The sequence below is a fragment of the Nicotiana tabacum genome, chromosome 14, assembly GCF_000715075.1.
Source record: "Nicotiana tabacum cultivar K326 chromosome 14, ASM71507v2, whole genome shotgun sequence".
In the NCBI taxonomy this organism is placed as follows: domain Eukaryota; kingdom Viridiplantae; phylum Streptophyta; class Magnoliopsida; order Solanales; family Solanaceae; genus Nicotiana; species Nicotiana tabacum.
In genome coordinates, this window is record NC_134093.1 from 85,818,915 (window position 1) to 85,830,258 (window position 11,344).

The 11,344-nt window shown below is 35.4% G+C and overlaps 1 long non-coding RNA gene across 1 annotated transcript; it reads right to left on the reverse strand.

Moving 5' to 3' along the window:
* Nucleotides 1-3,805: 3,805 nt before the first annotated feature.
* Nucleotides 3,806-4,794, reverse strand: LOC107831421 (uncharacterized). The gene is made up of 2 exons (XR_001658355.2): nucleotides 4,565-4,794; nucleotides 3,806-4,164 (listed from the first exon to the last, which is right to left on the reverse strand). It is a non-coding gene; the product is annotated as an uncharacterized LOC107831421 (long non-coding RNA).
* Between the last annotated feature and the right edge of the window lie 6,550 nt (nucleotides 4,795-11,344).

The following is an 11,344-nucleotide window of genomic DNA, read 5'->3' on the forward strand; positions in this document are numbered from 1 at the left end:
ATTTCCATGACAAAAAAACATATTCATTGCAGCAAAACCTGGCTTGGCTGGGCTAGAACAGCACCAACCTGTTACGAGCATGTCAAGAGTCTGATCCATAGAGCAATCATTCCATATCAGTATCACAGATAGCTAATATACCATTTAAATGTTGTAACGACTCGACCAGTTGTTTTACTTTCTAGAACCCCATTCCCATATTTAAGACTTTCCATATGTATTTTTCCTATTTTATGACTTGCAGGGGGCAGCTGGTTTGGTTTTGGAAGTGTTCAAATTGAATTCGAAATACTTATTTTCATAATAGTGGCCTAAGGTGGCAAAGTTTGACTTAAGTCAACACTTTGAGTAAACGACCTCAGAATCGAGATTTGAAGATTCCAATAGGTTTGTATGGTGCTTTTTGACTTGGGAGTATGTTCGGATTGAGTTTTGGATGGACCGAGAGCGTTTTAGCGCTTATTGTCGGAAGTTGGTATTTGCAAGATTTTAGAGTTTTTTAAGTTTGACTTGAAGTGGACTTTAGTGATATCGGACCCTGCCTGGATTTCTAAGCTTTTGAATAGGTTCGTATTATTATATCGGTGTTGTGTGTGAAATTTGGTTCCATTCCGAGTTGTCTAACTATGATTCGTCGCGTTCGAAGTTAGTTGGAAAACGTTTGAAGTTTAGAAGTTGATTAGTTTGGTTTTAGGTGCAATTGTTGGTTGTGATGTTATTTTTAAGTGTTTTGAGACATCGCGTAGGTCCGGATTATGTTTATATACTTATTGGTATAATTGAATGGGATCCTGGTTAGCTTGGATGAGTTTCGGACCACCCGAAGCAATATTAAAGTTGGTAGATTTTTGCTGGTGCTGCTGTGTTTCGCGATCGCGAAGAAGCAATTTGGAGGGGGAATCTATTGCTCTTCGCAAAAGCGAAGATGACCCTGATAATACGATGGAGGACGTGGCTCCTCTTTGCGAATGCAAAGGAAGCCACACGAATGCGAAGGAAGAGGAAGGGAATGACTGTTAGGCTTTGGCCTTCGCGAATACAGCAGTAGGTCCGCGAATGCAAAGGAATGGCAAAATTGTTCTCCAGGAATGCGACAGGGCGATCGCAAACACGAATAAGGAGACCTGGGCAGGGGCAGTTCTGGTCTTCACGATCCCGAGAGTGCTTCCGCGAGCACGAAGAAGAAGGACCTGGGCGATTTGGGAGCTTTTTGAAGGGGAGTTTTCATCAAGTATCACTGGTTAAGTGATTTTTACTTATTCTGAGTAAAATACATGGATTAGGTATGAATTTTAACATAAAAATGGGTACAAATTGTGGAATTTTGTTGAAAAACCTAGAATCGGTAAAAATGAGATTTGACAACGAAATTGATTATGAAATTAGAAATAAGTTATGTATTTGAGTTCATGATACCATGGTTAATATTTATCATCAAAAAGTTCCAGAATCCGAGGTGCGTGAGCCTAGGGTTGATTTTTGTTGACTCTACGAGTGAGGTTGAAAATTGATTCTAATAGTTAAATTATGAGTTCTTGAGTATATTTTTATTGGTTTGTACGTTCCTTTGGCTAGTTTCGATTTATTCGGCATCGATTTGAGGTGTTAGTAAAGTGTCAGAGTCGAGTAGAAGACTTGGAAGCAAGGTAAGTCCCTTGCCTAATCTTGTAAGAGAGAATTATCCCCATAGATTATTTTATTTATTATGTGCTTTATTGTATGGGTGCTATGTATGTACGATGTAACGAGTATCCGTGTGTAAACTAGATTTTGCTTATGTCCGGGTAGACTTAGACCTACATCATGCCTTAATAGTACTACTTGAATTAATCTTGCATGTTTGATTACTTAAATTTACAACTGAGCTTGAGACTAGAATTTGTGTATTTGACCGAGCCTCTTTACTTTAAGTTTTGGCGGGATACTTAATTGTCGGTAAAATTATATTTTCTCTTGTATTCATATCTTTGTGTTGGGTTTATGTGATCGGTAGTTGTGTGACTTCTCGACTCGCACGTACGTTCGTGAGTGGGGCTAGTAGTCCGATGAAAGTTTCTCTATTCCTATGGGATCGAGTTGTTCGCCTCGGCAGTGCTATAAAATATCATTACGGATCGAGCCGTACGTCCTCAGCAATATTAGGAGATGCATCTATGGATCAAGCCTTACTACCACAACGATGTTATATAACACTATTCTTATAGATCGGGCCGTACGACCTCGGTAGAACTCGTGATAATATTCGATAGAGAGTTAGAGCACATGTAAGTTTTTTCTGACTTGAGATTTGACATTGTATTTGATATTGATTATCTTTATTTTGTTCGAGGCAACATATGGTATTTGATGATTTCGTAATTATTCTTATGTTGAGAATCATGTTATTTGTATTTACATGTTTCTTTGCTACTTATTGTGTCTCATACCTATCTACTTTTATGTACATTGTTATTGGACCACTAGTAAATGCCAATATCGACCCCTCTCCACTACTTTTTCGAGGTTAGACTAGATGCTTACTAGGTACGCATTAAATTACGTACTCATACTACACTTCTGAGATTGTGCAAGTACTGAGACTAGTACATCGGGTGGTCACTCAGGCGCGCAGTCACATCAGCCGGAGACTTAGTGGTGAGCTACTTTTCATGCTTCGACCCCTAGCACCCGGAGTCTCCTTCCTTCTATATTTATTTTATTCTGTCTATTTTCATTTCAGACAGTAGTTGTAGTGATTTTGTATATTCTATTAGATGTTTATTCACTAGTGACACTAGGTTTTGGGGATTTTTAGTAGATGTTCATGGTTGTATTTAATATTTATAATATTTTGCCTTATGTTTTGTTCATATTTCGTGACTTAGTAAGAATGAAAGTATTTTATCACGGTTCCTGAATCTATCTCAGCTTTATTATTTAAATTTTTGATTTGTAAAAGTGTTATGTACAGTTGTTTGTGTTGATGTTTTACTGTTGGCTTGTCTAACGGCAGTGTTGGGCGCCATCACGACCAATGATGGGAATTGAGTCGTAACAAGCGCACAAATACCCGTTTTAGGACCCCTATTGAAAGGATAGGCAAAATTTTCAAAGTTTAAGTATAATCGCCACAGAATTAACTTCACACATACGAATCTAAAGTTGAAAATTGCGGGTCTAAAGTTTTCAAATTGAGACCTCCAGTTCGAAATTTGGGTTCCGCTAAAGCCTAAGTTCAATCCTTTGGTAGAGTCTAACTTCTACCAAAACACACTTTTCAAATCAGCAGATTTTGAAAGCTTGGCCAAATATGCTATTAGGTAAAGCTGGATGATTTCTTTGTTACAAATTTTTTTTTTAATAACTTTTGTGATATTTAGGTTTGGTTAATTGACTTTTTCATCACAAAAAATAGAATTGTGACTTTGATGCAATAACGTGAAAATTGATTGATAGTTCATTGTACTCTACCCTTATATGTTTAGAGTTGAATTTTATGTACTGACAATTTAAAGGATAACTACAAGTTACTACCCATAATTTGTGTAATTAATAACATGAAAAATAAGACAATAATCTGTTACAATAAGTAAATTTACATTAATAGTGTAAAACTTCCTTACAACATCAAATGTTAAATTAATGTTTATATGTGGGCAGTATGCACATGAATGTCTCATGAAAAGGCAGAACAGAATGTGTTACTACAAGATTTTATGGTACTACATTCAGAATTTATGGTACTACATTCAGAAACGAAGTTAAAATTTGAAATTTGTTGATTATGAATTTGTCACGTAATTTATAGTTCGTATTAGTTCATAGGTTTGCAATTACATATTAATATATATTTAATAAACTTTTTAATACAAAAACAGGATCTAAACAAAAACTACTGAATCTGCCGAAATCCGTAACTAATACTCTCAGCACCTGCCAGTACTAGAAAGTATAGCTTCTAGTTTTGGGGGAGTCGGCGATTTTAAGTGTCTGTTCGATGAGTTTACGAGCTTTCCTACTACTTATCTCGATTCTCATGCTCTCACTTTTCTCAATCTTGTCGTAATTAGGTTCCTTCATTTTCAGGCATCTTCTTAATCTCGTCTTTAAGTTCACCATTAATCTCTCCAATCCCATCATCACCATCCCTCAAGATTGTCTCTTTAATTATCGTTCTTTAAGTACCTACACAAGAATAATAACCAATTAATGAATACCATTCCAAAAATAAAAAACGCATGCATACACACAACAATTAGAAAATTTATGTAAATAAGAGTGCGTTCTTTCTAACATCTTAAACCTTTAGATGAGATGATCACACAATTCAACATGGTATCGAAGTATACAGAAATATGAATTTGAGTCTCACAACCACCAATTATCAAAAACTTTCACATCAATTCTTGACATATGAGTGGTGCGTTTAATTCATAATTAAGTAAATAAAGACGTACTTTCTTTGATGATTTAACCGTTTAGATAAGATAATCACACAATTTAACAAAAAACAAAAAACAAAAGATATCTACAAGTAAAGCAAAATGAAAGATGCATATATAGAAAGGAAAGGAGAATTAATTACCTGCAACGACTCTAATAATTCATATAGGAAGAGGGTATTGCCCAATAATAGTCAGTATATACGGAATATATATAGGAGATTAAGCTAATGCCAGAAGGAGGAGGATTTTGACAATACCAATAATAAAAGAAAGAATCAATTTATAGAAGTATGAAAGAGAAGAGGAGGAATTTGGAGGAGATGAGGTTCACTTTGTTTTTTTCTTTTTTAAAGTTATAAGCTACTAAAATCATGATTCATGGCTGACCGGTCCTTCACTTAATATGATATAGTATTATATACATTATAATTATTTTTTACATTATTCGTGTAATTTTATTGGTTGGAATAGTAACTTACAGTATTTTATTAGTAGATTAATTATCAACGCATTAATTGACTTTCAAGTAATCTGATAAAGTAAATTCTATCAATGCATAAAAGTTAAATCTCTACGTAATAACGGGGATGAAAATTCTCAAACTTTTGTATGTTTTAGGTTCTGTCCTGATTTGTTTAATTAATTGTGTAATAGTTTTTTCTGTGCGCTTTGAAATGGTAAAATAGACTTGGGATTCCTCGAAACGGCAATAGGAATATTAGTTTAAAGTTTGGACATGCTCCTCTTAAGAATTGGTGTTTGGAATTGTCACCACTCGCTTAACTCTACCTTTTTAGTTCAACAGAGAAAATGAAAACCATTTTTTGAACAACAAATTCAAAACATTTTAAATAATAAAAGCAAAATACACTCAAAGTTTAATTCCGCAACAGCTTACTATCACTTTGTGTTTTCTTTCACAAGTTACTTTGAAATATTTACATACTTGAGGCTAAGTTTAATAATATGAGGTTTTTGGATGAAAGTTATATAAAATAATAGATGGCAATTTTAGTTTTCGATGTTTGAAAAAACCCAATCGAAAGAGTTATTCTATCTGAAAATAATTCTTGAAACTTTCTCAAAATCTTTTCCACCAAACATTTCCACAGAATTGTCCCAACACCATCTGAACTTTTCAATCTTTTAGAAGCTCCACATTCTATGGCAAAGACAATTTGGACGGAGAATTGAAAAAAAACATTAAACTTCTGAAACTTTTCATATTTTTGGGGTCATCAGATTAGTGGACTTCTTATGGTCTGAAACAACAGAAAATCTGCTGACATCGACATGTAGGGGAAATTTCTCTTAAATCTTCCAAAAAGTTTCTCAAAAAATGTGGTTTAGAATTGTGATAGCTGTGGGATAGTTTGTATCATTATATCAGAAATTTATATACCAACGAATTAAGAAAGGGAAATGTAAGAAAAGAAAGTGAAGGTGCATTTTTTCAAAGAAATTGTTGCTTGAGTAATATATAGGATGCATTCTCAATATAGCTCAGTGGAATCGGTCTTAAATTTTATTTAAGTAATATAAGAACTTAAGTGTGTGTGTGTGTATATATATATATATATATATATATATATATATATATATATATAGACAATAAATTTGGTTCGAGAAAATAAAATCAAGACCAAAAAATATCGCGACAATCATAGTATTTTATTTCAAACAATATGAGTGTTACAATCTCTATAAATCATCTGATTCTTCTTTCCAATAGTAAATAAAAGAGCCTTCGAGCTTAATCTTGAATTTTATTTTACTTTAATCCAAGTGCTTGAGGTCCGATCTTGATCTTGACGTATTTTTAATCCAAGGGCTTGCATCTTGTTCTTGAATCTTCGTCTTGATCTTTTAATCCTTAGAACTTGAATGCTTGTAGCTTTTAGAGAAATCTGCAGCGTTTGATCCACGAGCTCTTTCTTGCTTCTTGTTATACCTTCTGGTCCCCTTTCTGAGTTATGAAGACCCCTATTTATAGTTGTGGAAAGGAAGAATTGTGATGGGAACAAACTCTTTTCGACTAATCAGATTGAAGCGTGACAAGGCCGTATATTTAATTGGCCAGAACATATCACTTGTCCACGTGGCATAATTTTATTGGCATTTTAATTTGACTTGGCATACCTTGTCATTTGAACTTAAAAATTCAACTAATATTAAGACAATTGATCTAATTTTAAGAAAGTGGAACTTCTAAGTACATGGTCACATCTAGTGTAAATTGGGAGACTTGCATAAATAGGATCATTTAAGAATTGTTGTTTAACTTTTACTCCTGTTTAAGCAATTTTGAAAAACTAGTATCATTGCGACACACCTAGAATAATAAAAAATTATGTTTTCACAAGTTATATATCTGTAGGGTATAATTTTAGTACAATCTTTATTCAACCCATCTTCTACATGCTTCCAATTACATATTAATGGCTGAATTGTAATATGGTATCAAAGCTATGGAAACTGATTCACGTAGATTCCTAGCCTAGCTCAACTAATTTCTTACTCAATTCAAGTATCTATTTTTCAATTCAGTGAATCTCATTTTTGATTGTGACAATCGTTTGCTTGATTTTGTGCATCAATACTTATCTGCCTTTTCTCTAACCTTCAGATACGTCTGGCTTGGTTCTAATCCCAATTCAGCTCACATGTTCAGAAAACTATGAATTATGGATCATATTGATGCGACTTGCCCTCAAGACAAAGCGGAAGCTAGGGTTTGTTACAGGGACGTGTGCAAAGGAGTCGTTCAAGGATTCTCTTCATGAGAAATGGGAAACTTCCAATGCAATAGTACACTCATGGATTGTGAACTCAGTTTCATAGGATCTGCTTAGTAGGATAATCTACACATCAGATGCACATGCGGACTGGGAGGACCTCAAGGAGCATTTTGATAAGGTGCATTGAGTCCGCGTTTTCCAATTGCACAAAGCAGTTTCACAATTATTACAAGGATCTGATTTTGTGGCTGTGTATTTCACCAAATTGAAAGAGCTATGGGTAGAGTATAATGTGCTAGTGCCGTCTCCAAACTATGGATGTGTGGAGTCAAAAGTGCATGTGACTGATTTATATCAACAAAGGGTAATGCAATTTTTGGATGGCCTGAATAACACCTATGACCAAGCTCGCCGGTAAATCTTAATAAAGACCATTGAACCTTCTCTTAACCAAGCATATGCACTAATAATATAGGATAAGAGTCACGAGTCTATGGGGAGTACATCTATGGCTGAAAGAGTAGATTCACTGGCTATGCAAGCAGGGAGAGGTCAAGGTTTCGAGGGAAGAAATAGTTTCTCCAGTGTAAATATTGTCGTATGAAAGGCCACACAAAAGAAAATTACTACAAGATCATTGGGTATCCAAAAGACTTCAAAGGGAAGAGAGGATTTAAGCCTAGAGGTGTACTTACTGCTGCCAATCATGTAGAAGGCCCTGTAGCTTAGACATTACAAGTAGCATCACAATCTTAGGGATATTTTCACAGAAGCACAGTATCAACAGATTCTAGGCCTTCTCAGCAAAGATTCAACAAGTGAGACTCAGCCTCAAACTCAAGCACATTCTACAGGTATAATTGCTACACTTTCTTCCAATATACATGCTTCCAATGTACAAAATGATATCTAGATAGTATGCGATAAGAATGTATCACCTAAACTTAAGGGTAAGTTTTACAGAGTGGTTGTTAGACCAACCAAGTTATATGGAGAATAGTATTAGCCAGTCAAAAACTCCCATGTCCAAAAGATGAAAGTAGCTGGAATGAGGATGTTGAGAAGGATGTGTAGGCATACCAAGATTGATAATATTAGATATGAAGATATTCGGGACAGGGTTAGAGTAGCCTCGATTGAAGACAAGATGCAGGAAGCGAGGCTAAGATAGTTTGGGCATGTGAAGAGGAAAAAAACAGATGTCCCAGTGAGGAGGTGCGAGAGGTTGGCCTCGTTGTCTGAAGAGAGGTAGAGGTAGGCCAAAGATATACTAGAGAGAGGTGATTAGGCAGCATTTGACGTTATTCCAGTTCACTGAGGACATGACCCTTGATAGGAAGGTGTGGAGGTCAAGAATTCGGGTAGAAGGTCAGTAGGTAGTCGTGTGTGTGTCTTCCCCATTCCAGTAAGATTAGTAGTTAGCCTTGTATTCTATTATTGATAAATCTCTATTACTACATGTTGTTCATTATGCTTGTTTCTTATAGGTTGCTATTGTTACTACTTTCTTTTCATCTTTTCTTGAGCCGGGGATTTTTCGGAAATAACCTCTCTACCTTCAAGATAGGGGTAAGATTTGCGTATACACTACCCTCATCATACTCTACTTGTAAGATTATACTGAATCTGTTATTGTTGTTGTTGATAGCTAGATTGTAGACTTAGGGACTACACATCATATATCCTCTACATTAGACATATTGAGTGATATTATTAAGGTGAATGATAGAAGAAGAGATAAGGTGACATTACCAAATGGTTATAGTACACATATTACACATGTTGGGAGCTCATATTTGCCAGCTGATAATAAACTGAAAAATGTGCTTCATGTTCCCGAGTTTAAATTTAATTTGACGTCAATATCAAAGTTGACCAGAGATTTGAGTTGTGCTGTCATTTTTCTGGCTGAACTCTATGTGTTTCAGGATCTTTAAGTGAAAGACTCAATGGGATTGTTAGCTAACCCATAACTCTGGAATATTTTTTCCCATTGAATTTGTCTCTGAGTTTACGAACTTATTTTCTTTAACTTTTTAGTTTACTACTCTAGATTAGTTTTAGTTAAATATTCATTCTTTAGAAAATCGCTTGAATAGATTAATTATTTTAGTTTAATTCAGTTGATAGTTAATCACAAGTCCTCGTAAGAACAATACTATACTCACTCTTTATTACTTGTCGACCACGTATACTTGTGTGTGCATTTTGGAGCAACATAATATCATGGTGAAAGGGATTGCCAAGGAAGATGAAGGACTATATGTGCTGAAAGGAAAGGGAGTCAGACAACTAGCATCTCATGTTGGTATGACAGAATCAACTGGAGACACAGGATGTTTGTGGCACAAAAAGTTAGGACATGCATTTATTCCTATAATGTTGTACAAAATAAGTCTTCTATTTGTCCCTTAGCTAAATAGTCTAGGTTGAGCTTTACTGATAGTGAGAAAATGAGTACTACGCTATTCCAGCTAGTATACATGGATGTATGGGGACCATATAAGAAGACAACTCATGACAAAAAGTATTACTTCTTTACAATTGTAGATGATTTCTCCAGGGCAACCTGGATTTTCTTGATGCAATTTAAAAATAAAACTATTATCTTCCTGAAACAATTCTTTTGTATGGTTAAAAATCAATTTGATGCTTCTGTAAAGATGCTAAGAACAGATAATGGAAAAGAAGTTTTCACCAAACAATGGAGTGATTTCTTACTGACTCATGGTGTTATTCATCAAAGTAGTTGTATCTATACCCTGCAACAGAATGGGGTAGTTGAAAGAAAGCATAGACACATATTGAACACTTTTAGGGCCTTAAAGTTTCAGAGTAATATGCCAAGCATCTTTTGGGGAAAATGTGTGCAAACTGCTATCTATATAATTAACAGATTGTCTTCTAGTGTCCTGGATGGAAATTGTCCTTTTGCCATGTTGTATGGGAGAGAACCATCCATAGCTCATGTAAGAGTTTTTGGGTATATGTGCTATGCTACAAATGTGGTGATAGAGGACAAATTTGCTGCCAGAGCCATGAGAGATGTTCAAATAGGGTACTAGACCACTCAAAAAGGATATAGATTATATGATTTGACTAATAAGTCTTTTTTTTAGCACGGATATATCATTCAGGGAATGTGACTTCCCATTCATGGAGGCACAATATCACACATTCACCAGGATGTCTACTCCTGCAGCTGGGGACCTTGAAGCTGATTTTTGCAAACATAGCAGATCATGTCAGCTCTTGAGAGGGCAATACAAGGCATGCCTGGTCCTGAATTTGCAACACAAACTCACGATATAGATGAGGAATACAAAGATAATTCTGCTGAATATGCAATGGAAGATCATGGTGCAGATGAGGACTCCAGAGATGGTACAACTGACTTTGCAGAACACATTGGAGATATAGTGGATCAAAATGTTCAGGACAATGTTGATTTACAAGATACAGAGTTACATGATGAACATGTCATAGTGGACACCGTAGGGGACATGAACATTGTTGAACATAGTTCAAATGTGCCCATTAGACAGTCAATTAGAGTCAAACATCCATCTATATGACAGAAGGATTATGTGGTGAAGCCTCATCAGTCCTCAAAGTATGCTTATCCAATTTCCAATTTCCTGTCTAATGATAACATGTCTCAAAAGTATAGAAGATATGTGTTAGCCTTCTAAGTGCTTAGTGAACCTCACACTTTCAAGGAAGTAGTCAAGGATGAGAGGTAGATCACTACTATGCAATAGGAGGTGCAAGCATTGGTGGAGAATAAGACATGGGAAATGGTGGGTCTGGCACCTGATAAATCTTCTATTGGTTCTAAATGGGTTTAGAAGATAAAGTAAAAAGCTAATGGGGAGATAGAGAGGTTCAAAGCCAGACTTGTGGAAAAAGGATACAATCAACAAGAGGGATTGGACTATCATGGGACTTTTTTTTCCAGTGGTAAAATAATGATAGTTAGGTCAGTGATAGCTTTAGCAGCTTCCAAGAATTAGAATTTGTACCAGATGGATGTGTTTAATGCTTTCCTTCAAGAGGATCTCTTTGAAGAATTCTATATGGAGTCGCCACAGGGTTTTCAAAGACATGAGGAGCAGAATATTTGCAAGTTGTTAAAGTACTTATATGTTCTTAAAAGACCTCTAGGCAATGGAATTTAAAGCT